This window comes from Tasmannia lanceolata, unplaced genomic scaffold, assembly GCF_043159265.1.
Source record: "Tasmannia lanceolata isolate RefF3 unplaced genomic scaffold, GAP_Taslan_0.1 ptg000029l, whole genome shotgun sequence".
NCBI lineage: Eukaryota > Viridiplantae > Streptophyta > Magnoliopsida > Canellales > Winteraceae > Tasmannia > Tasmannia lanceolata.
The window spans coordinates 9,812,060-9,838,101 of NW_027518706.1; the positions used below are offsets into that span (position 1 = coordinate 9,812,060).

The 26,042-nt window shown below is 39.6% G+C and overlaps 2 pseudogenes across 2 annotated transcripts in view; both read left to right on the forward strand.

The window, feature by feature from the left end:
* The window catches only part of LOC143859313 (putative CoA ligase CCL7), a 38,432-nt pseudogene extending 21,958 nt beyond the window's left edge, over positions 1–16,474 (forward strand). The window contains exons 3-7 of the transcript XR_013239228.1: positions 9,162–9,351; positions 12,855–12,975; positions 14,733–14,800; positions 15,084–15,186; positions 16,218–16,474. The product of XR_013239228.1 is annotated as a putative CoA ligase CCL7 (transcript). The remainder of the gene's footprint in view (positions 1–9,161; positions 9,352–12,854; positions 12,976–14,732; positions 14,801–15,083; positions 15,187–16,217) is intronic.
* Positions 16,475–17,341: 867 nt separating this feature from the next.
* On the forward strand, positions 17,342–20,919 carry LOC143859028 (putative disease resistance protein RGA3; annotated as a pseudogene). The gene is made up of 3 exons (XR_013239095.1): positions 17,342–19,427; positions 19,828–20,438; positions 20,582–20,919. The product of XR_013239095.1 is annotated as a putative disease resistance protein RGA3 (transcript).
* Positions 20,920–26,042: the final 5,123 nt, after the last annotated feature.

Consider the following 26,042-nt stretch of genomic DNA (forward strand, 5'->3'; position numbering starts at 1 on the left):
ATCGTCACTTGTATCCTTCCTTTGTAATTGATTTGCTAAGTTATCCCTATTATTTGTTTATCCAAGGTTTTTTCCATTCTCTCATGATCTTGTATTATCCGAATATCAGGTTTGATCATGGCGAACAATTTATTGGACAACTGGATAGCCGATGCTATTAAAGTTCTTCCGTCTGATCGTTCAAAGAGAAGCATGGCTGATCATTTCATCTATTCATTCGCTCATTTGAACAGTCGTGATATAAATTGGAAGTTTCTTCAAGCAGGTGCTGGGCTTTGGGATCCTGATCTTCATGTATTTCGATTTGGATCCTTTGAACTCTGTCCCATATTTGAGGATTGGTGTGCCCTGCTAGAACTCCCTTCTGAAGGACTTTGGATCTGACCTTTAAGCAGAGTTTCTCCTTACTCCCTTTTCTGCAAATTGTTTGCAAATCCAATCGTTGATGCTATGCCTTGTTTTACGGACACAAGCGTGCGAATTCAAGACCTCATTAAGCTTTTCTCTGTAAACAATGATCCTACTGACCTTCGTTTCCAGAGTTGTCGGCGTAGCGCCTTAATTTTTAGTGTCTTTGCACGCCATGTCATCCGTGGAGACTCTTATATTGCTCCTTTGACCTTATTGGCCGTGGTAGATCAGATCAACGAGGGGAGAAATCCTGTTCCTACCATACTAGCCGAGACCTTTTTGGGATTGGACCTCATTGCTCGTCAAGAGGTTCAAGATAACTTTTCCGGATGTGTCAAATTGTTGTATGTTTGGCTGTATGAAAAGCTTACTATCTACCAGCCAAAAAGCTCTGCTGAGTATACCATAAAACATTTCCGCCACTAGGAATCAAAGACCAAGCAACCCCAGCCTACTGAATGGCACAATTGGTTGCAACATATAGGAGAAAACCAGTTTCACTGGGTGAGTCATCCATGCTTAAAGGTTATTACCAATACCTCCCCATATCCTTTTGTCTATCTCATGGGTTTGAACAAGTCTTCATTCTATGCACCCATGCGTTTCCTCCAACAGATTACGGGAACTTCATGTCCTCCCTGAGTCATAACCCCTCCTCTTTGTGAAAATCTCACTCCTGATCTCATTAGATCCATTGCAGCTACTTGGGGAAACAAAACTATCAAGGTAAGATTCTCTCTATCAGCTAAAATCCGACATAAAGAGTTACCCGAAGAGACTGTGACTGGAAGAGCTCGGATCAAAGAGCATTGAAGATCTTTATTATAGTTCTGTTATTTTTCTTTGTTGTCAATCGATTATCCAGTTGTAATCAGAGATTAATGTGTTCATCTATTGTAATCGCAAATGGACCTTTATTAATGAAAGTGTGTTTTGTCTTTTTTGTCATTATTCGATCAAGAATATCTTATATCATTTATCATTCGTTTTAATCTAGTGTTTATACCTCCATTTCAGGATTCTGACATAGAGCAGTCATAGCTTCTAGAAAAACTCATATTTCAAAACCAACCTGGTCCCGTCAGTCCACTGATTCCAGGCTGAGTAGACGCTCTTTGTCACCTCTTTCTTTTACTTCCCTTCTGTTACCCATTTCAGATTTACAAGAAATTCTGTCACCCATCCTTCTAACCCCAGATCCCCCAGAACCGATGGCTGAAGCCGGGAATACCCTTGCTGAGATGGGTGAGATGATGGAACAGATGCTTTAACAAATGAACAAGCTAAGTGAAGAAGTAGTCCGGCTGAAAAATAACAGAAGGTCCACTTCTAAGGAGCCTACACCTCCACGACCCCAGACTGCACCGTTTGCACCACCTGTTGTTCCTCGACCCAATGTACTGCCTGAGTATGAGGACTTTGATGATGAGCAGTATGCAGAGGAGAATTGTGTCCCTCATATAGATAGAGCCGATAAGGGTAAAGGGTTAGTGGACAGACTGGACAAGTTAACTCAGGAGATGGAAAATATAAAATTCCAAGGCCCAAAGAAGCTAAATATGACCAACTTTATGATAGCACCAGGAGTTGTATTACCTCCTAATTTCAAAATGCCGGATCATGATAAGTATGATGGGACAGGATGTCCCAGAAATCATCTGAAGGGTATTATCTAGGGAATAGTCGCTTCAAAATGAATCCTCCCTATACCTCTCTTGCAACAACATGGTCTGAATCCAGAGCAGATTGCTCTTCTCTTTCCTAGATCTCTCGTTGGAACCGCAAAGAAGTGGTTTAAGTTTAAAACCTGAAGAGATCAGGACCTTGGAAGATGTTGCAAATCGATTCGTCGAACAGTTTTCCATGGAGGAAGGGATAGACGTGACCAAAAGAGATTTGAAGGCTCTGAAACAGGGTCATAATGAAACCTTCACATCCTTCATCCGCCGATGGAGGCGTAAAGCGGCACATATGACTCATCGATTGTCAGATGCAGACCAAATCAAGATTGTGGTAAAAAATCTGTCTCCACAGTATTTTCATCACATGGCCATTCAATACTTTCTTGATTTCAACCATCTCATTAAGACTGGAACTCAAATAGAAGATGCATTGTCCAAGGGGTTAAGGTCAAGAATCTCTTCTGATTCGAGAGAAGGGAAAAGACCTATAATGGCACCCAAGGAAGTCCATAATGTGAATACTGCTACACCAGCAAGGAGGGTAAATTTTGGAGAAGGTCGCCCAGAAAGGAAAGAACTGAGGCGATCTGATCCTTTGCCTTATTCTCTTTCAGTAGCATTGAAGAAGCTGTTGAGAGATAAGAAGATTAAACTGCTAGAACCTCGGGAAGTTCCAAACCCTCTTCTAAGATACTGGAGAAAGGGCCATTATTGCGAATATCATCAAAGTGTTGGACATCTGACTGATAGGTGCATGGCATTGAAGCACAAAATTCAAGACATGATTGAGGCAAAGGATATCGCTGTTGAAACCCCAAACGTTACTCATAATCCGTTGCCAACACATGCTGTTCCTCCACCGAATATTTACGCAATCTTCACAGAGGAAGTTACCTTGGATTATTCTCGTATCTGCGCGGTCATCTCCGAAAAACCTTATATTCTCAGATGGGAAAAGGAGGATAAAGAGATTAGAAACAAGAAACCTTATGTACTGTCCGCTCAGGATGAAGGATCATCAAAATCCTCTGAGTGTTCTTATGTCCTCAGACATGAGGAAGAAGAAAAGAAAGGAAAAATCCCCTATGTCTTGAAGTTGGAGGAAGAAGACCTGCTTCTTCTTGGAAACCCTTGTGACGAACTCTGCCATGTTACTCGTGGTGGACGTGTTTTTAAACCGGCCGAGCTACGAGTTGAGAATCCTGCTGAGATAGCAAGGGCATCAGAAAACCAAAAACAAAAATAGAGTTTGGATGAAGAAGAAGACAATTTGCTCAAGCAGCTGAAAAAGACGCAAGCTAACGTGTCCATCTGGGGTTTACTAATGGCATCGCCAAAGCATAGACAAGTAGTACTCCGTGAATTGAATGCGTCTCAAGTATCAGTTGACATCACTCCGGATGAGCTGGTCAGCCTAGTGGCTATGACGAGAGCTTCTAGAGCTTTATCCTTTACTGACGAAGATTTACCTCCCGAAGGGAAAGACCATACAAGACCTCTTCGTATCACTATACTTTGCAACAAGAAGAGGGTTCCCGAGGTGTTAGTGGATAACGGGTCAGCTCTGAATGTATGTCCTTTGAGCACCGCCACTACCCTGGGATTCGGGCCAGCCGATTTTATCCCGTCGGAACAGGGGATATTGGCATATGATGGGACAAGGAGAGATGTCATCGAGACATTGGCCACAGAAATAGAAATTGGAGGTGAGACCTTCGAAGTTGAGTTTCAAGTCCTGGACATAAAAACTTCTTTCTTTTACTTCTCGGCCGACCATGGCTTCATAAAGTGGGAGTCATTCCTTCCACACTTCACCAAAAATTAAAGTTTGTTCGAAACAATAAGGTCATCACAGTGCGAGGAGACCTGGAGCCTGAAATTGGGCAAATAATTGCTGAGTCAATTGATGAAAATGCCAGGGATGTTAGCCTGACAGGATTTTCCTTAGAGATCTCTACTATTACTGTAGAGGAGGCCATGAGAGAACAAATCATGTTTTTGTCTAGTACTAACACCCAAGTGGTCAGCATGATGCGTCGATATGGGTATGTCCCAGGAGCTGGTCTGGGAAGAAATTTGCAGGGCCAAGCTGAATGGCCAGAGATAAAAGCTGCGAATGGTTTATTTGGATTGGGATATGAGCCGACTTTGAAAGAGGTTCAAGAAATGAAAGCCTATATGCTGAAATGGGCTGAATGCCGTCGCCGGGGTGTAGAGTTTCCGACAGGACCCTACAGTATGGTCATGAATGGCTGATTCAGAAAAGAAGGAGCAGATTGTCCGTTCGATGGTTTTCCCGAGATCTGGCATGATGAGAATGGGACCAAGCTACCGGGTCTTGAGATCTTCTTCGCTGATGAATTGCCAGAGAAATTCTATGATGAACAGACTGCAGTGACAGCAGTGGTGAAGGAATCAGATTCAGATTGGGTTGAGAATATTGAACCACATCTCCTAGACTCCCTGTTTCAGGTTGAGGCCCCAATCATTGCTATGATTGGAGGAGATGTGCCTTTTATGAGCCCAAGAGACTGGATTACCCCAGCCACAGGATCTCTGGATAACTGGACCACACAGGTTATACCCCAAGTATCCCTTCAGTATAGTCCAGTCCCTTCAAAAGAGTCAGTCGTTTCAAAATGTGTGTCAGTTTCTGAGTATAACCCAGAGTCTGTCATTTCTAACTTTTCTTTTGATGCAGGTACCGTAGAGGTTGAGTAGATTTCTGGAGTCGATAACAAGTTTTCTCCTGGTGGTATCAAGTCTGAGTCTGAAGACATCTTCATTGATGTTCCATATGTACATAATTCAGTTTGTGTCGATACTGATGTCGACTTATCTTTTCATTCAATTTTAGAGTCTGTAAAGCCTGCTGTGGGTTATCTTACTGATGTAATCATTGATTCAAATGAAATAAAAGACTCTTTTGCGTATATTCCTGTACTTGTCTCTTCTACTGATTCTGCTTCAAAGCCTAATCAAGTAACTAATAATAATAATCAAGACCCCCCCCTCTGACGAGGAAGCCGACGAAACTCCACTTGAAATCAAATACATGATTCAACAAGAGGAGAGTCGCCGAGCAAAATCACTCGAAGAGGAAATTGAAACCGTAAATATAGGTGATGAAACCTTAGTTTGGGAGATTCGGATTGGCAAAATTTTATCTCCTAAGGAGCGCGAAGAATTAATCACCTTGCTAAAAGAGTTTAAGGAGGTCTTTGCTTGGTCTTACGATGACATGCCGGGATTGAGCGAAGATATTGTCCAGCACAGATTACCTTTAATCCCTGGCATTAAGCCGAAGAAGCAAAAACTCCGAAAACTCAAGATAGAATGAGAGTTGAAGGTCAATGATGAGGCTAAGAAGCTACTTGAAGTCAAATTCATCGAAGTAGTTGAATATCCTGAATGGCTTGCAAATATCGTACCGGTGCCCAAGAAGGACGGGAAAGTCAGGATGTGCGTCGATTTCAGAGACTTGAACAAGGCCAGTCCAAAGGATGACTTTCCTCTTCCAAACATCGATCTCATGGTAGAAAATACCGCTGGACATGCTCTATTATCCTTCATGGATGGGTTTTCAGGCTACAATCAAATCAAGATGGCACCTGAGGATATGATGAAGACGGCATTTATTACTCAATGGGGCACATATTGTTACCGAGTAATGCCGTTTGGCCTTAAGAATGCTGGAGCTACCTATCAGAGGGCTGCAACAACTCTTCTTCATGACATGATCCACAAAGAAATCGAAGTCTATGTAGATGACATGATTGTCAAAGGAAAGACTCGACCAGAGCACATAATTGCCTTAAGAAAATTCTTCGAGCGAATCAGAAAATATCAGCTCCGTCTGAACCCAAGTAAATGTGTATTTAGGGTTACATCAGGAAAGTTGCTTGGATTCATGGTCAGCGAGAGAGGAATCGAAGTTGATCCTCAAAAGATCAAGGCAATTCAAGAGATGGCACCGCCAAAGACAGAAAAGCAAATCCGAGGTTTTCTTGAAAAAGTTCAGTACTTGAAGCGCTTCATATCTCATTTGACTATGACATGTGAACCTATCTTCAAGTTATTGAAAAAGAATTCTTCCAAGAAATGGAATGAGGAATGTCAGTGAGCATTTGAAAAGGTTAAACAATGTTTATCTTTGCCTCCTGTCCTATCACCTGTCATTCCGGGTCAACCATTGCTGATGTATTTATCTATTACGGATACAGCAATGGGTTGTATGCTTGCTCAGCAGGATGCAAGATCTAAGAAGGAGAAGCCTATTTACTATATCAGTAAGAAAATGTTAGAGTACGAGATCAAGTACACTATCTTGGAAAAAATGTGTCTAGCATTAGTCTGGGCGACCCAAAGACTTAGACATTATCTTCTATCGAATAAGGTACTTCTGCTTTCACGGATGGATCCTTTGAAGTACTTATTCGAGAAACCCGCCCTTACAGGAAGGACTGCAAGGTGGATGCTATTATTATCCGAGTTTGACATCACATATGTCACTCAAAAATCCGTTAAAGGGCGGGTTATTGCGGAGCAGTTAGTGGATGCTCCTATTGAGGAGAATGCTTTTCTAAAGGCTGATTTTCCTGATGAGGAGATCATGGAACTTGAAGAGATTCCAAGTACCAGATGGCTAATGTACTTTGATGGCGCTGTCAACAATCGGGGACAAGGAGTAGGGGCAGTGCTTGTATCTCCCAAGAAGGAATATATCCCGATATCCATCAAGTTACAGGTGCAAGCGATGTCCATTGAGCCTCTCAGGCACCTCTTCGAACATGTCCACAAGTTTCCAAGGAAAGCCCACTCCTTCTCTTATCCATCTGACCAGCAAAGGTGAGACAAAGTGCTCCAATTCCATCTCTAATTATACCAATATCTGCTCGACCCATTCCCCCAACTTGACCATCGAAGTTCAATTTTTACTTCCCAAAGTTGGTGGTTTCCATCTAGGAACAATTTTTTTTTTTTGGACAGCACAATACAAAAATGTAATGTCACTTCTTTTTGCACACTATTAAAACAAGTTCGTCGTCAAAGCCCATTCCACGGATATACCAATCACTTGCTTCTTTAGCTTTTCTGCACTTGTAGCCTTTCTAGTGAAAACTTGCCGGTTCTTATCTGTCCATATTGTCAATAGAGCTGCTAGATGGCATGAACTCCATAGTAATCTGCACCTAGCTGACCATGGACCCACCTTCCAACCAATGATCAACATGGCAATTGACTTGGGGTTTCACCCACTGACTGTCAAACATTGAAAATATGAAGTTCCAAATTTCTGTTGCAAACGCATAAGAACTTGCTGCATAAGTTATGAATCCTTCAGTTTCCGTTATTAAGATGATCAATTGTAAGGATTTTGTAATGTGTCATGACCCTAACAGTACACGTGTGTGAGCAATAAATTCAAAGTGTCTGCTGAATCATACGTCACGACCGGCTCAGGCAGAAAGCAATACTTCTGGGCAGAGAAGGAATGGATAATATGAATTCTATCTTTGCATTTTCTGGTTCTCTACGTATGAATGCATAATACATGGATCTGACAGAAAACATACTATTTGTAGTTGGCATGAATATTCTCTTACCTGCACTTTTCTGCCGAGTGAAATTCTTGCCCAATCAACCAAATCCCCATTCCTTTTAAATTGTTAACCAACCAATATATCTTTATCTGTAGCCACTCTATAGAGTTATGGGAAGATTGTCTTTAAAGTATGATCTCCGCAACAAGCGTCTTGCCAGAATTTCACTATATTCACTTCCCCAATCCGAATTCTGCTCTGTAAGGTTGTCAGCAACATCACCAATGCTTTTCCATATTCTAGATCCTTCACCTCTAGCTAACTAACGAGGACACCAGTTGTTCTCCAAACTATATTTCTTAGTGGTGACCTCTCTCCATTGGCTTGAGTCCTTAACTCCAAATCTCCAGAGCCGTTTGCTTTATAGAGCTTGGTTCATTTCCTTCTGTCTCTTCACACCCAAACCACCCTCTCGCTTAGGATTTCAAGACATGTTCCAGGCTACTCAGTATTAATTGTGGATCTCCTCCTATCATTCCGAATCTCAAAGTTGAAGACTTGAAGTCGACTCACCCACTTTTCTAGTCGATCATTCAAATCCTGCTGTGAGAAGAAGAAACAAAGACTGTTGTGATCAGCCCTCACTATAAATCTGCCACAGGTCAGGTATTGTTTGAAATTTAACAAGGCATGCATGAGAGTAAGCATCTCCTTGTCTCTATAAATCTGCCGACCTATTGCCTTTCGGTTCTAAAAGGCAATAGGTCGGCCTACCATCGTCAGCACAGCTTCTAGTCCTAATCTTTAAATATGATGTCAGTAGTTATCTTTTTAGTTTCTGGTTATCATATTGGAAATCAACTTCTCTTATTTCATAGCAATTTGATGGTCACATCTACAAAAAGGTTAGTGGTGCTTGTTATTCTATTTATTTGTCAGATTTGATTGCTTTATTGGCACTATGATATGCTCTTATTACTCTCAGCGTGGTACTGACTTTCCCATGAATCTATTTTTCGAAATTGGATGACTATATTAAAATAATCTGCCAGAGTATGGAGACAATCATAAGAATTCTCCATTTTTTTTTACTGTGGTTAGATTATTAGAGACAACTATTATCATTCCCATGAATAACTAACTAGTGACAAGTAGGAGTCAGCTGTTTGGTAAATACTTGCAACACAAATTTTGTCGTTGACGGCTTCTGGAGGCAAATAAATTAAAGTGTGAAACATTTTTTGTTTAATTAACGAAGGGTATAGTGTTCATAACTTGTGGGTATTGATCGATGGGATGAATATCTGTGATGAACACTATTGTAACCATATTAAGAAACTAGATAGTGACAGAACTTCCAAAGGTTAAATTCTGTGTCGCATATTGACTAATTGCAACTTATTGCAAATATTGATGACACTTTCTGATCATGTAATTTATTACAAGATATATTGTATGAGTACAGAATTTGACTGATACTAAATTCTTTAGTGTTGACTTTGGGGCCATTTTTTGTTGTTGATAGGGGTATGGCTTGACAGAGTCATGTGGAATTACCTCATTGGAAAATAAAACAGAAGGAGATCAGCATTTTGGTTCAACTGGAACTCTTGTTCCTGGGGTCGAAAGCAAAATAGTTAGCATAGACACATTAAGGCCCCTTCCTCCTAATCAATTAGGGGAGATATGGATTCGAGGCCCAAATATGATGACAGGTATGGTTTTGGTTAATATTTTACTATCATTTTGTCTGTATATGCACTTTTAATGGACTCAAATTTTCGGCTGATATTAATTAGATTGTATATTTGTATGAAACGTCTATATCTTTCATTCCATAAACCATATATGACTATCTTAAATGTGGTCTCTATATGCACTTTTAATGGACTCCAATTTTTGGCTGATATTAATTAGATTGTTTATGTGTATGACACATTTATATCTTTCCTTCCATAATCCACATATGACTCTCTTAAATGTGGCTAGTTTTGGTTCTCACATAGATCCTCACTTATTTGAAGGCAATGCATCCCATTGATTTGAACTAGTTAGAATGTAAATTCATACCTTGTTTTTATGTTCTCCACTATCGGCCATTTGACCACTTTTTTTGTGGAATGAAAGCACCCTTGAGGGACTTCTTTCCTCTCCATAGGCTTTCTACATGTTTTCACATGATTTACATGCTATCAAAGCAAAGTTCAGAGCATATAGAAACAAAAGAATTAGATCTTTTGTATAAGCTATATCGATAATTAGATCTGTTCCAAAAGCTATCTGTTTCCTCTTGCTTGTGATCTCTTTCATTTCATCTTTTAATCTAGGTGCTGTTTTTCATCATTCTCTTGTTCCTCTTTTAAGCCTAATCAATTTCTTGTCCTCTTTAACTTTCATACATTTCATTTTAAACCCCATAGTTCTCATTTTCCCTTTGTCTATTTCCAAAACATTATTTCACATGTTTTTTAAACCTATTTCTCACTTCTCTATCTCTCTCATATATTTCTCTTCTTTATTTTTTCTTCTTCAAATCCTGTTTTGAAACTCTAGCTCTCAAACTCCGTTTTTGAAACCCTATTTTTCATTTTCGAAATCCTCCTCCTATTCTCAAAAGTCTATTTCTCATGATTTTATCTCTCCAATTTATTTCTTGATGCAAGTAAACTACTGGGAATCCACCATAAACACACAAAAAATGCTAGATAATTGAGCATTCATACAAAAATCCAATAGATCTTCACAAACAATGGCAGAGAAACAAAGACAGTAGATTTGATCAAAACATGATCAAAGGCAAGTAAATCACATCCAAAATCCAAAAGGGAATTCTCTTAACTCTTCATTAACCTCCCAAAAAATCATCAAAACTTCAGACTACCCCACACACACGCGCACACGCATGCACACACACACACATATAATAAATTATAGTTTCTATTCTAGAGAAACCCCTCAAAGGTCAGACTATATAAAGTGCCATACATGCTGCTGTCCTAAATATACTATTCACGTTTTCATTCCTAGGGCCCACCAGAATTTACTTAATCTTTAAAATAAGAATTACGATAAACCATCCTGGATTTGTATAAGTTTGTCAATTTTCATGACGATTGGAGTTGTGTAGGGCCCATTATTGATATTAACATGATGCTTTCAATGCTTTGAGACATCCAGGGGCTACTTTACCATATTCCGAATTCAATCAATGGTTTCAATCTTGGCCCAGATCTAGAACATATGCCGATCTGGCCTGGGGGATAGAGGCAGGAATGGGAGGAGTGAACGCGGGTCCCGATGTTTTTGAATTGGGCATTGAGAAGATGGCATTTTTAATTTACTTTCTTCTGGCATGGAAATCAAGCTCTCATTTTCCTCATCTCTTTCCACTCATACTAAAGTATTCAGAGATTTTTTCTTTCATTACTAATAATAATAAAGGGGCTCGATCCCTAACTGGAACTGGAGGGGGTGCTCCCTCTTCTTCTGGAATAAAATGTTTTCTATTTACATTCCTGTCCCTTAGAAAGAGCAGCTAAACGATCAGACCTGCTTTGAGACCTATTTCTGGATCTCGGTCAACCCTCTCTCTTGTTCTCTTGAATCATCTTTTTTGAATCAATGGCTTATTCGTGAATTTTTCTTGCATCAATTCTCCCTTGGGGAAAACTCGCACTTGAGTTTGCATCTTTGAGTGCCAACATCTTATCGTAGTCAAGTTTTCACAAGTTCTTTTGAAAACCACGACCTTGATTGCATTGGAAACTTGAGAACTTGTAACCATGTAAGGCAAATGACATCAAAAGAGACTTGGTACACAGTCTCTTGACCAGTCATAGAAGCTAAAGATCCATCAACCAAAGTAACAATCATATTAAATGAAAATTATCAAATGATGCTTGTCATATGGTCAGATGAACTGTAATCAATGATCCAAGGAGAGAACTGAAGAGATATAAGAAGCTGTTTATCACTTGAATTTGCCAAAGAAGCAGAGGATGAGGATCCACAAGTAGCTCACTTTTGAGTGTGCTTAACAAGCTTGTCGTAATCCTCACATGAGAGAACCACTGAAGCACGACTAGGAGCACCATGCTGTTGAGTCAATGAGAGCTTGTTGGGAAGTATACTCTCCATCAACAATATAGGAATCCAAATTCTCCCAGAAAGGTTTCCAAAACTTATCCGAGCAATTTTTAGATGTGATTTAATGTCCCACAATGAGCTCACTTTTTATTACCACGTCCTCTACCACAGCAACCACCTCCCCCAAAATGCCCATCCTCTGCCATAAGCACCACTACTATGCCATCATCACCTTGGCCAACAAAAGAAGCCAGGGATGATCCTCACCAATAGTTGCTTGTGAAGAGGATGAGGATACCTCAACATGTCTAAGTTGTGAATAATGGCTGTTCTAAGAGGGAAGCTATTTGCTAGCCAATATTTGGACATAAACCAAATAATACTCTGGATCAAGTCCAGAGAGAAAGTTAGCCACCTTAAATGCCTTTGGGTGTCAATTCTTCCCGCATACGACGAAGAGTATTCTAGTACTCAAACTTTTGTTCCCTTGTATGAACAATAAGCTATTCTTGAATAACTACTCATAGACACGATATATTTGCATTTGTCTTCTTAGCTCTATCAAGGAACATCGCATTAGCACTGACATGTGGTTCCATACAGTTTCAAAGCCAACTCAAGATCTGATAATCTGCTTAGATCCAATCTCACATTTAGCCGACCTCAACTAGCTTGGGACAAAGGCTTTGTTGAGTTGAGTTGTTGATTTAAAAATTTCAATTTACCCTTGGCACATAGGGCTACCTTTACTGATTGGGCCCATTGAGTTTAACTGAAGTAGGTTGGACACTAGCCATCTCCATGAGTTTGACTTACACTCATAATGCACAGTCACAATGTGAGTATTAATATAAGAATATATTCTTACGTGCAAAATAAATGGAGGACATCACAAGAGGCTGTAACATAATAGTCTACACATAGGAACAACACACCACGCATAGGGATCCAGAAGTCACTCTGTGTGGATAAACGAATTACAATAGTTCAATATTGAAGCTAGATGTATCCTTTTGTTATTCTTTAACTTCATATCTATATTGCTTTTACCATTGCTAGTCTAGCTTTTCAGATATATTTTGTTGTTTAAAATTAATTATATTAAATATGGCTCACTTAAGAATTTTTTCAGGTTATTTCAACAATCCACATGCCACTAAGTTAACAATAGATACACAAGGTATTTGGATGCAGAAGGACGATTGTATGTTGTTGATCGTATAAAAGAGCTAATCAAATATAAAGGATTTCAGGTAACCTAACCTTTTCTGACTATTTTTCTTTTCTATTTTAGAACAACAGTAGACCATCATTTGTATGTTCTTATGAAAATGTGCAGGGCATACACTGCTTTGTTTCATTTTTGAGAATGTCATGTGCATTGACCAACGAAGTCTCAATATATAATATGAGTGGTATGGCTTGCTCAAAGCATGCAAATGTGTATATTCTCTATTTTCATAAAGCACATCTTTGAAGTAGTTTTTTGTTTTTCCTTTTGATAATATACAATGTAATAAAAGTTATTGAGAAAATGATGTACAAGTTACATGTAGATAAGAGGTTAAAAGAAGTTATTAAGAGGAGAGGAAAACAACCTTAATCATTAGAAACTTTTTTAGGGAACCACCCTTAGAAACTTAATTGCTTTTCAAGACTCTCGGTGCTTGCTTTAGACCATCAATTACTTTTTTCAACCGATGAACACATCTTTCATTTTCTCTAGCCTCCATGTTGGGTAGTAGACCATGCAAAAAATGTTTTGTTTACATCAATCTGAAATTTTCTTCATTATAGCAGCTAGAAAAATTGTTTTCTGTTTGTATACTCCTTGCTCTTGCTTTGATATCAGTGATCTTCTACCTGGCGTATCGCTAATGATGTGTTTTACTGCAATTGACATGAATTAAGGCATCTGAGAAAGAAACAATATCTGTTATGGGATCATATTTACATCACCACACCCATACTTTGAAGAATGCACATAAGAAACCAATATCTGAATGGGAATATAATAGGGCCAGGTCTGCTCAGCCATATCTAAACTCCCATAGTTATGAACATAATGAGCGAGTGTGCTTGAAACAAAAGATTTATGTATCACTCACATATTGGTTCACAGAATTTGCAAATTGTGATACAAAAGATTTCTGTATCACTTGCACACATATTGGTGCACAGAATTTGCAAATTGTGATACAAAAGATTTATGTTTCACTCGCACACATATTGGTGCACAGAATTTGAAAATTGTGATACTAAAGATTTATGTATCACTCGCACACATATTGGTGCACAGAATTTGCAAATTCTGATACATAAGTACCAGCAAGTAGGACTTATCATAAGATTTGGATGATATAGTGATCAAGGCTTCTTAATTGCAGCCTTTGCAACTTTCAGCTGTTTGATAGGGTTGCTTGAATCTAATTGTGTTAGTAACTTTAGTGACATGGTTCAATAGTGAATTACCAAGGATATGGTCCTGCAATTGACATTTACTTCCAATCTGTGGTGGAAAAGAGAGGAGAAAATGCACGACGTTTGAGGCTTCTTTATGTCAAAGTTTACAATAGATTACTTCTCATCAAGAAAAAATGTATCAAATCTTCTAAGGCCTGGTTAAACCTACCCACCCTTCTTTTGAAAAAAAAAAATGCCTAGGTTACAAACTCTGTCTAGCAAAGAAAAACTAGTAGCTGAAAATGGAACTTTAGCTGATGATATAGAAGAGAAATCCACTTACTATATGTTATTATAGTGTGGTTGAACACTCATACGGAGATGGTTCTGATCAGGAGAAATAATTATCTGGATCTAGAGTTTTCCATCATTAGGCAGAGGTGGTCCTTGAGGTGTACAAGTATCTAAATTCTAATCTGTGTGGTGGAATTATATTCTTCAACCAGGCCATTTTGTTTATATTGGAAAACATCTAAAACATGTTATTGCACTAAGTCTTTTTGTTTGCTATGAAAGTATTGATTTTCATCTGTGCAATTGTTTATAGGTTGCACCTGCTGAGCTTGAAGGGTTGCTTCTTTCTCACCCCGAAATATTAGATGCCGTTGTCATTCCGTAAGTTGTAACCAGTCTATGCAACATGTATATGTCTATGCATACATGTGTATAGATATTTATTTATGTATACATGTACAATCCCGACAAAGGGAGGGACAAAGGCTATTCTCAATGGGATATTGTACCTCATGCATCCATGGACCTAGGACCATAGTAACATGACTTTCTCTATATCCATCTCAATATATATGATACCACATATTATTACTATGTAGAAATCTTTGTTCAATGCTAGAGAGACTATCTGTTGAAAGTTGACTAAATCTTTTTACCCTTGTAGATTTCCTGATGCTGAAGCTGGTGAGGTTCCAATTGCGTATGTTGTTCGCTCACCCAATAGTTCACTAAATGAGGAAGATGTTCAGAAATTTATTGCAAAACAGGTATGTAAATGCTTTCCGTATAACAATTTGCAAACAACATACATAACATATTACACTACGCTTGCTTCTTCAAAATACATAAATATATGTATTTATAATGTATATGAGAAAAGAGTTCCTACTCCCTAGAGTAGATAACTTATCTAGAATCCCTCCTTTTAACGATCCGGTTCCTCCACCACCGCGAACCCCTGTTAGATTCAGGCATGATACACTTTTTAGTTATTGGGAGAACCCAAGTACTCTCTTTTGGATCCATGAAACAACTAAGTTATCTACTCTAGGGAGTAGGAACTCTTTTCTCACTGTAGGGAACACATTGTTTGGGTGATGCAAACCATTCGTTTGATGGGCCCTCACATAGATAGGGTGTGCCCAAAAGATCAGCTCCATAGGAACATCCTAACCCTTCGAACCCTGGAGGCAAAAAATTAGGGGTGCAACTCGGGTCGGTTCGGGTTGGGTTGATGCCAACCCTAACCCAACCCAAGATAGGTTTCTCTCATCCCTGACCCAACCCCACCCGAGCCTCGAGTTGAGGATGGTCAACCCTAACCCAACCCGACCCTAAATCGGGTCGGTTTGAGTCGGGTTGGGTTCGGGTTCATATAGGGCCAAATAGAAAAATACAAGAAAAAATAGCATACTCCTAGAAAATCATGAGAAAATTAGAGGACGGAGGTCGGGTTCAGGTCCGGTTGCCAAGGCCTCAACCCTAATCCAACCCGAAATTAAATTGGATTGGCTTTTCCCAACCCTAACCCAACCCGAGAAAATGCCAACCCAACCTGAGCCAAACTTGGGTTGAGCCCGACCCAAGTTGCACCCCTACAAAAAATGGACAAATTTGTGAAGATACCCAGCTTCATACCCATCCATTATATATGCATTACATAAATATATGTAGCCGACCCCAACTAGTTTGGGACAAAGGCTTAGTTGAGTTGAGTATAATGTATATATGCATAGATATATGCACTTATAATCAGAGGGCATCCGTTATCAAATTCATGGTTGTGTTTTTTGTGCAGGTTGCGCCGTTTAAAAGATTGCGGAGGGTAACATTTGTGAACAGCGTGCCAAAATCGGCTTCGGGGAAAATCCTTAGGAGAGAGCTAATTGAGAAAGTCAGGGCGAAGAAGTGAGATAAATATTTGTTATCTTAAGCTAAATTGTTGATTATTGTTCTTCTTAATCTTATGGATGGGGTGTCCCTTGACGTGGGACCAGGAACATGTGGATCACCTCATGATTGTCTACAAGATCAACCATCTTTATTAGACGTGCATCTCTTCGTGTGGGACCTAAAAATCGATGGCTAGGATTGATTCCAAGGGTGACTGTGTGTGCCCAGTCACTATAATAATAAGGATTGGAATTTGTTACTGAGATTTAAAAGGAAAAGAGCCATCCAATACATCATCTCAAAACTATTAAATTCTCTTAGGCCATGTGTTGGCAAACATGATTTTTTTTATATGGAATATTCAATTACGAAGTGGTGAGAGCAAGGTTTGGAGCGTGGGGGAGGGAGAGGGAGAGAGTGGCTAAAAAATAAGGAAAGAAAAAACTCTATTTACTCTCGGGCTATCCCTCACCATGCCCTCTCTATTCTCTCCCCATCCCACCCTCATTGCCCTTCTCCTACAAGTTAATAAAATTACATTTCATGAAAAAAAAATCAAGGCTAACAAACGTGGCCTTAAAATACACAATCGTAAGTTTGAATTTTTAACAGATATTTCCCTCATGTGAAATACATATGACCGCATTTGTTTTGTATCATTAGAAAGCAATGCCTAACTTCAGCTCCAATACAAGTAATCAGGAGACTCACTTTTGGGGACCTTAAAATAAGGCTACTGATATTGGCACTACCTTGTTTTAATAATTATACAAACTCAGCTTGCCTTTTCTTCTTTAATTGGCTTCTGAGAGCTTTTTGGAAACCGTAACATCCTTTGAAGGTGTTTAAATAATAAAAGACTAGATGAGTGAGTATAATTATCAAAACATGGTAGTGCCAATATCAGTAGCCTAAAATAATTATTAAAGGGTATTTTGGAGCAGGAAATAATTCTTTTATGAGAAAAGCTTGCAAGATACCTGTGTGATTCTACTCGCTCTAATTATTTTTTCAGAAAATATGGCGGATGCTATCATTAGTATACTGCTTAGGAATTTGAACTCTCTAATCCAAGATGAGCTTCACTTACTGGGGGCTGTTAAGGATGATGTGGAAGAGCTTCAGAGAATCTTACCGATGATTTGTGATATACTCCCAAACGCAGAGGCGATGGCGGTCAAGAATGGGCAGCTGAAGGGTTGGCTCTCAAATCTTACAGATGCGGCCTATGATGCTGATGACATCTTGACGGACTGGGCTGTGGAAGCTCGGCGATTACGCTCAATTGGTTGTGGCAGCATCCAGGTAAGCAATACCTTCTTACCTTGTATTCAATTCCAACGCCATAAGATAGGAACTAGGACAAAAAAGATCCTCTACGAGATTACAAAAAATTGCACAAGAGAGGGAAAGGTTCAAATTGGATGTAACAGCTACGAGCGCTGAGAGTCAAGAGAGAACACCCACTGTGTCCTTAGTAGATGAATTACAAGTTTATGGGAGAGATGAGGATAAAGAAAATATTGTAAAACTATTGCTAACCGATGTGAGTAATGAAAATGATGTCCCGGTTATTGCCATTGTTGGCATGGGGGGTCTGGGGAAAACCACACTAGCTAAATTGGCCTACAACCACGAGAGTGTAAAGGGCCATTTTGAGCTTAGAATGTGGGTTTCTGTGTCTCAAGATTTTGTTGTTAAACGACTTGTAGAGGCAATTTTAGAATCTGCAACTGGAAGTACAAATATTCCCAAAGAGTTGGAAGAGATTTTTGCTTGTACTGGATGATGTGTGGAACGAGGATAGAGAAAAGTGGGATAATCTGAAGCAAATCCTAACATTTAAAGGTAAAGGGAGCAAAATCATTGTAACTACTCGTAACAAAACGGTTGCATTGATGATGGGTGCGCTTCATGACTCCCTCCTCAACTTGACTGTTTTATCAGACAGTGATTGTTGGTCTCTGTTTGAGAGTCAAGCATTTGTATCAGGGAGAAGTGAAGAGCATCCAAACTTGGTTGCAATTGGTAAAGAGATTGTCAAGAAATGTGGGGGTGTGCCGTTAGCAGCAAAGGCATTAGGTAGCCTCCTGCGTCTCAAAAGGGAGGAGGAAGCTTCGTGGTTGTCTGTAAGAGACAGCGACCTATGGGAACTACAAGGAGATGAAATTTTGCCGGCTCTAAGATTGAGCTATACTAATTTGCCATCTCATCTAAGGCAATGCTTTTCTTTTCGTTCAGTGTTCCCTAAAGGCTTTACCATTGAGAAGGAAAAACTTATTCTTTTCTGGATGGCTAATGGCTTTGTTACCCCTGATGGAACAATGGTGTCGGAAGACATTGGAAATGAGATTTTCAATGATTTATTATGGAGGTCTTTCTTCCAAGACATAGAAAAAGACGATGCTGGAAATATAACAAGGTGCAAAATGCATGATTTGGTGCACGATCTTGCACAGTCTGTTATTGGGAACAAGTGCCATACCGTGGATCCGGAAAAAATTGTAAATATTCCTCCATTGACCCGGTATGTCTTTTCTCATTTTCCTTCTTCACTATTAAATGATCAGAGTTTGTTCAAGGCCAAAACCTTACGGACAATACTACTGCGCGATTGTTATAATTCCCCGGTCCCTAGCAACATCAAGGAACTTAGATACTTGAGATGCCTAGATCTTAGTGGATGCAATGTTAAAGAGATCCCACATTCAATATGCAATTTGAAACAACTAAGATACCTCAACCTCTCCAATAATTATGACATTGAAACATTACCTGAATCGATTACCAAGCTACAAAATTTGCAAACATTGAAACTGAGAGGTTGTGAGAACCTCCTTAATTTGCCCAAGGACATGAGAAAAATGAGGAGCCTCAGACATGTAGATACTTATGGTTGTTGGTCATTAACTCGTGTGCCCGTTGGGATTGGGCAGCTGAGTTGTCTCCAGACGCTATCCGTTTTCATTGTGGGTGACATGGAAGGACGTCGCCTCAGTGAGTTGAGCAATTTAAAGCTTAGAGGAGAACTATCAATAGAACTTGGCCTTGTGAGAAATGGAATTGATGCCAAACACGCCAACTTGAAAAGCAAGAAAAATCTCAGAGAATTGGAGTAATCATGGCGGGATGATCGTTGTGATGTTGAGATGCAGGAAGAAGTTTTAGAAGGCCTTGAACCACACTGTAATTTGAAAGATTTGCGGATAATATGCTATGAGGGTATTCGATTTTCAGGATGGATACAGAATTCATTACTCACAAATCTAGTTAATGTTTCTCTTATAAATTGCCAGAGATGTGAAAATCTCCCACCACTTGGGCAACTTCCTTTGCTCAAGAATCTTAAGATAGATGGAATGCGTGCATTGAAGCAAATCAACAATGAGTTTTAGGGTAATAGCACATTGAATGGATTTTCCTTTTCATCTTTGAAAAATCTATTCCTAAGTGCTATGGGTAATTTAGAGATGTGGGCATCAGTGGAAGGAGGAGCTTTTCCTTGCCTGATGTGAAAACCTGGCATCATTACCCGAGGAGGAAGGGGTACTAAGGGGGTTGAAATCTCTTCAATCGTTGGTTATTGACGGCTGTAAAAAGATGGTTTCTTTGCCGGATGACTTGCGGTACCTCACTGCCCTAAAAAAACTGAAAATTGGTGGTTGTGATGAGTTGGCATCATTGCCGGATGGGCTGCGTTTGAAATCTCTTGAGTCATTGGAGATTGATGGCTGTAAAAAGATGGTTTCTTTGCCGGATGACTTGCGGTACTTCACTGCCCTAAAAAGACTGACAATCCGTAATTGTGATGAGTTGGCATCATTACCAGATGGGCTACAGCATGTCACCACACTACAACGTCTAGAAATTTACAGATGTCGGAGCATGGTGAATTACTCCGACGCCTCACTCCAACTTCTGTATATTATCGATTGCCCAAATTTGACGAGACGATGCGAAAGGGAGAGAGGAGAGGATTGGCACAAGATAGCCCATGTACCGGCTATCATCATTCGGCCACGTTCAACAACGGAGAAGATAACCAGATGCATCAATACCCTACTCCCCTGCTACCGTGCCCACTGAAACGGTGATTTTATCTCTCCGATTCACTCTACCATCCCAGGTTCGTTATTTCATAATCCCCTCTTTTATCTTTTAATTATACAACATATTTTCTTTCTTTAATTTTCCTTCATCTATCTAACCAATTTTTACCAAATAATGTTCTGCTACCTTTTTGGCTGCAATTTGGAGGATTTTCTGCAGTTTTGTGGCTGAGGTTGGGGTTAGAATTCTCTGATCGGGATTCTTGCTCTGCTCTTTTGTCAGAGGTCTATGTTGGTTCTTGAGGTTGTGGTCTGCTCTTGGGACAGAGAATTGCTATTTGGTTTTTGCTTCTATTTTCAGTTATATGTACTAAGCCAGCCTCTCTTCTTTCTATCTGATTGTTGTCTTCTTATAGTGTGTTTGCCCATGTTATGTCCGAGGCAATAGATTTCAGATGTGGATTCTAGTGTGGAGGTCTGGTTTAGTGAAATGTATTTCTGATAAAACATTATCTCTATTTCAACTTTTCTAGAGGCTTATTTGTATCACTAAATTCTGTACCCACTTTTGTTGATGCTGATTATTATCACTAAATTATCTACTCTCTGTAGTCTCTCTATTTTTGGTGTGTTTTTCAAATTCTGTTGGATCCTATTATTGCTTTATCTAATTATTAAAATTTGTAATGAGTTGGAACTTTTAGTGTAGTTTGAGGCACTGTTTGGATTGCATGAATTGTTTGGAAAAGAAAAGATTTTCCAAAATTTCTTGTTTTTCCATCGTTTGATTAAAAATAAAAACAATAACTTGAACCACAGTTTTTTTTTTTTTTTTTTCTGGTAGGTAAGCTGGGGTTAGGCGGACCCCGACCAGATATATTAATAGAAAATAAGAAGGTTACAATCTTTCATAACTTGAACCACAGTTGTTCAATATTTAGAGGGATCTTCAATTTATAGTGATATCCTTTTAAATAAGCCATAATCGTATGATTTCCCTATGAATCAGGCAAATGAAAAAAAAAATTAGGAAAAGAAATTCCACGAGAAATGTTTTTCCTCCAATCTAATCAGGGCATTTGATTTGATTTAATTCATTCTAATCAGATTTTATTTTTTAGTTATGTACTTCTCTTCTTTTATTATTTAAACAGCGCTCTCAAAATCAATTAAAACATAAAAGACAATCTAAGTTTGTGCAATTACTAAAACATGGTAATGCCAATACCAGTGGCCTAAACAAAACATCTTGCTCTTATTATTCAATAGAAGGTACAAAAAATTAAGAAGACATAAGAATGTGACTCTCCCATCAACAACAAAACAAACACACTATAATCAATAGTTTCCTCTTTGCCTAGGCAATTCAGTGGTATCAGGTTCATTACACATAGGAGATGTGAAGTAGAAGGGTCCTAGTGTATACTTGATCTGATCTCCATAAACATGAGAGGGCCGACTGAGCTTCACCCTCGAGCGGCCTCCGGCAAAGTCCGTGAGGATGTTACATGAGGGTTCTGGTGATGACACGAGCCTCACGGAACAATCTCCGGCATTCAATTCCTTCCCATTGATGTAAAATCAACACTCATTTTACACTACTCTGCCTCACGGAAATGAGCGTTGAATGTAAAATCAACACTCATTTCAAACTCGCCCTCTTCGTCGGTCTCGTTACTTGTATAGTACACTACTCTTCCTCACTAGTCCATGCATGTTAAGGCAACCGTGCAGCCTACATGTAAAATACTTAACTGACGAATGTTATTAATGCAAATTTGTACATACTCAGATGAATCATAACACCATTTTTTGGTAAATTACAAGTAAAGAAACTTTTTTGAATGATCATTATTTTTGTTAGGCTCCGTTTCTTTCGACGTTAAGTGAGCATAAAATAGATTTTACATCCATTTTTCCTTTCAACATAAAGATGGACGTAAAATTTGTTTTATGCTGTAAAAATAGGGTAAAACAAATTTAAAGTCCAATTTTACATGGAAAGAAACGGAGCCTTACTGTTGATGGTTGCGCCCTAGAGACATATCTGGGCCCAATGAGCCCTAGGAGCATTAATGGGCCTGGGCTGCACCCTAGAGACATATCTGGGCTCAATGGTCTTAATACACCTCTGGGATTAATTTATGATCGATGGGAAGATTTGGGAAGGGCTTTTTTATCTCCGTTGGACCTTTTGGGAGAGGGGAGTTTGCGTTCTGTTGATGAGTGGGAGATTACTTTTGAGAGGATCACATCCGGTGGATTGATGAGTGTTAGACATTCGACTTTGAGTAGGCAGATGTCTTGGATCCAGAAGGGTTTCAACTTATCGGAGGTTGCTACCACCTTGAACTTCAATTCTTCAGAGATTGTGGAGTTACCATATGAATCTCGAAGTGAAAGCGGAGGCACACAAAGGAAATCTGATTCTTCGAAGCTTGGAAGTAGTAAATCTTTGTTTGTTCATTCTGTAAGTAGTGGAGATTTGTCGAAAAATTCAAGTGAGGCCTCTCTTTCATCGCCAACTGGTTTGTATGGTTTGGAGGTTCAACCGAAGCCCTCTTATTCTAGGGAGAAGCTGATGGTTGCGGAGGGGGTCTTTTTCAGAGATGATCACGGATGGGGTGGATTTGGTTCATCAAAAATAAATATTTGTGAGAGATCTACCAAGAATATGTGTCTTTGGGATGTCAGGGCTATGGCTTCCGATGCTGTACGATGGGGAAAAATGTTCTCGAGGAGAGTGAACCACAATTTATCATCTATTGCAGAGGGGGATTATCCAATTATGGACTATAGCAACATTCCTCATCTGGAGTTGGGGGTTAGCGACCCCTGCGACATGCCAAAAGAAGGTATGAACTATTTCAATTATGTTATGGGCAATGCATCTCTCTATTCTTGTGTTGATATGCAGGTTTCATCACAAGGCTATAAAGATTCTATAAGTTCGATTGACACTCAAATTCCTAAAGTTTCTGGTCCATACTCTCTTGTTCATGCATCGTTATATCATGGTGTAGCAAACGATTTAGAGCGATTGATTTTGGAGGAAAACTCTGGCTTCATTGGATCAGATGATCCGATCTCTGAGATTGTGATCTCTAATCCAGAGGGGGAGATAGTTAGGAATGTCAATATAGAAAAATCAGTAAACCATACGGTTGGGATTAGCAAAAAGCTTGGACTGATCTTCCCGGGTCTGATGGAAAAGTTTAAAGATATGATCAGGTCTGCGGAGATCAGAGAGGCTGATGTGGCAGGTAATATGATGAGTGATTCTTCTGAGTTTTCTAGAAAAAAATTGAGGGAGCTCGCTAGGTTGAAATCTGAAGTGAATTACGGTGAGGTGGTAGTCGAGAAGGAATCAATTAGTTCTATTTCTGGTAGGAAAAAGAGTGCGAGGAAGGGGAGGAAATCAGTAAAATTTGTTTCCTTATGAAGATTCTATCTTGGAATGTTAATGAATTGGGAACTTTGGCAAAAAGGGCTCAAGTAAAAGGGTTAGTTAAAAAATTTAAACCGGATCTTATTTGTATTCAAGAAACTAAGCTGGAGGTAATTGATAGGATCATATTAAAAAGTTTTGGCATGAGTTCGGCATGGGAATTCTCTTTTGTTGAAGCTATTGGTGCCTCGGGGGGCATATTAGTAGCATGGGATGAATCTTGTTGGGTGCGGTCTGAGGAATGGAAGGAAAGGTTTTCAACTTCTATAGTCCTTCGTAGGGTGGAAGATGCGTCTCTGTTGTTGTTCTCTGGAGTTTATGGTCCTTCCTTATGGGCAGACAAGGGTCTGTTATGGGAAGAATTAAATGGATTTAGGGAAAGATGGTCCTATCCATGGTGCATTGGGGGTGACTTTAATGAAATTAGGTATGGATGTGAAAGATCTGGATGTCGGAGAGCTAATCAGAACATGGCTGCTTTTGGTGACTTCATTTCAGAGCATGATCTAATTGACGACAGGAGCTAGTTTCACTTGGAACAGAGGAGATAGTTATAGTAGGATTGATCGGTTCCTCATTTGTCCTTGTTGGATGAACCTAGTTCCCGAGGTTTATCAAAAGGCTCTCATACATTCGGTATCTGATCACTGTCCCCTTTTCCTGGATCCAAGATTGGAATCTTGGGGTCCTCCTCCGTTTAGATTTGAGGTTGAATGGCTTCAGATTCCCCACATGGAGGACAAATTGGGAAAATGGTGGGAATCTCATAAGTCAGTAGGTCCAACGGATGTGGTTATTGGGCGGAAACTTAGGCATGTTAAGAAAAAGTTATAGGATTGGGTGGCAGAAAGGAGATTATCTGACTCGAGTAGAAGGGTTTGGTTGGAAAAGAGAATTGGAGAGTTATCTTTGTTGGAAGAATCTGGGTTAGGGAATGTAATCTTCAGGGAGGAATTGGGGAGAGTAAAAGAGGAGCATAAATGATTGCTGCTTCATGAGGAAATAACCTGGAGACAGAAGTCGAGAGTGAGGTGGTTAAAGGAAGGGGACAAAAATACAGCTTATTTCCATGCAATGGCCAGTGCCCGAAGAAGGAGAAATAGGATTGAGTCTCTGGTTGACAACGGAGTTAGAGTGTCGGGGAAGGCAGATGTTACTAGTGTAATATTGGACTTTTATACATCTTTGTATTCGTCTGATTGTATTACTAGACCATCACCGGAGGCCTTGGAGTTTTGTGAGCTGAGTATGGGCCAGAGAAGTACATTGGAGAAACCTTTTGAGGAGGAGGAGATCGAAAAAGGAGTTTTTTTCCTTTAGCAGGGATAAGGCCCCTGGTCCCGATGGCTTTTGTTTAGCCTTTTTTCAATCTTGTTGGCCGTATGTGAAAGGGGATATCACGAAATTTTTTGACGAATTCTTCGATGGCTTGGTGCTGGACAAAGGCACTGGGGCCACTTTCATTACCCTTATTCCAAAAGTTGCTGGTGCTTCTAAAATTACCGAGTTTCGTCCTATTAGCCTGGTGGGATGTTTATACAAAGTGTTGGCAAAAGTGTTAGCGGATCGCCTAAAGGTGGTGCTGCCATCTATTATATCTTATTGCCAAAGTGCTTTTGTTGCTAATAGGCAGATCTTAGATTGCTCTTTAGTAGCTAACGAGGCCATCGACTCTTTTCGTAGACTCGGAGTGGGAGGTATTTTGTGCAAATTTGATATGGAAAAGGCATATGATAGGGTGGAATGGGATTTCTTGGATTATTTGCTTGGGAGGATGGGATTTGGAAGTAGGTGGAGACAATGGATCAGGGCTTGTGTTTCTTCTGCGTGGTCCTCCGTGCCGATTAATGGGTCTCCTAAAGGTTTCTTTAAGTCATCACGAGGTCTTAGGCAGGGAGATCCTTTGTCCCCTTTTCTGTTTGTCATTGTGGCAGAGACCCTTAGTCGATTGATGTATAAAGGGAGTGGGATGGGTTTTTTCAACGGTTTTAAAATACGAAGTGAGAAAGTTGAGGTATCTCTTCTTCAATTTGCAGATGATACTCTCCTATTTTGCGAACCGGAAATGAATCAAGTGCTCAATTTGAAATCTTCCCTTAGATGTTATGAGCTAATTACGGGTCAGAGATCCAATTTTCACAAGTCTAGGTTGTATTCTTTAAACATCCCGCAAGAAAAAGCTCTTGATATGGCTAAAATTTTAGGGTGTCAGTTAGATCATTTGCCTTCTACC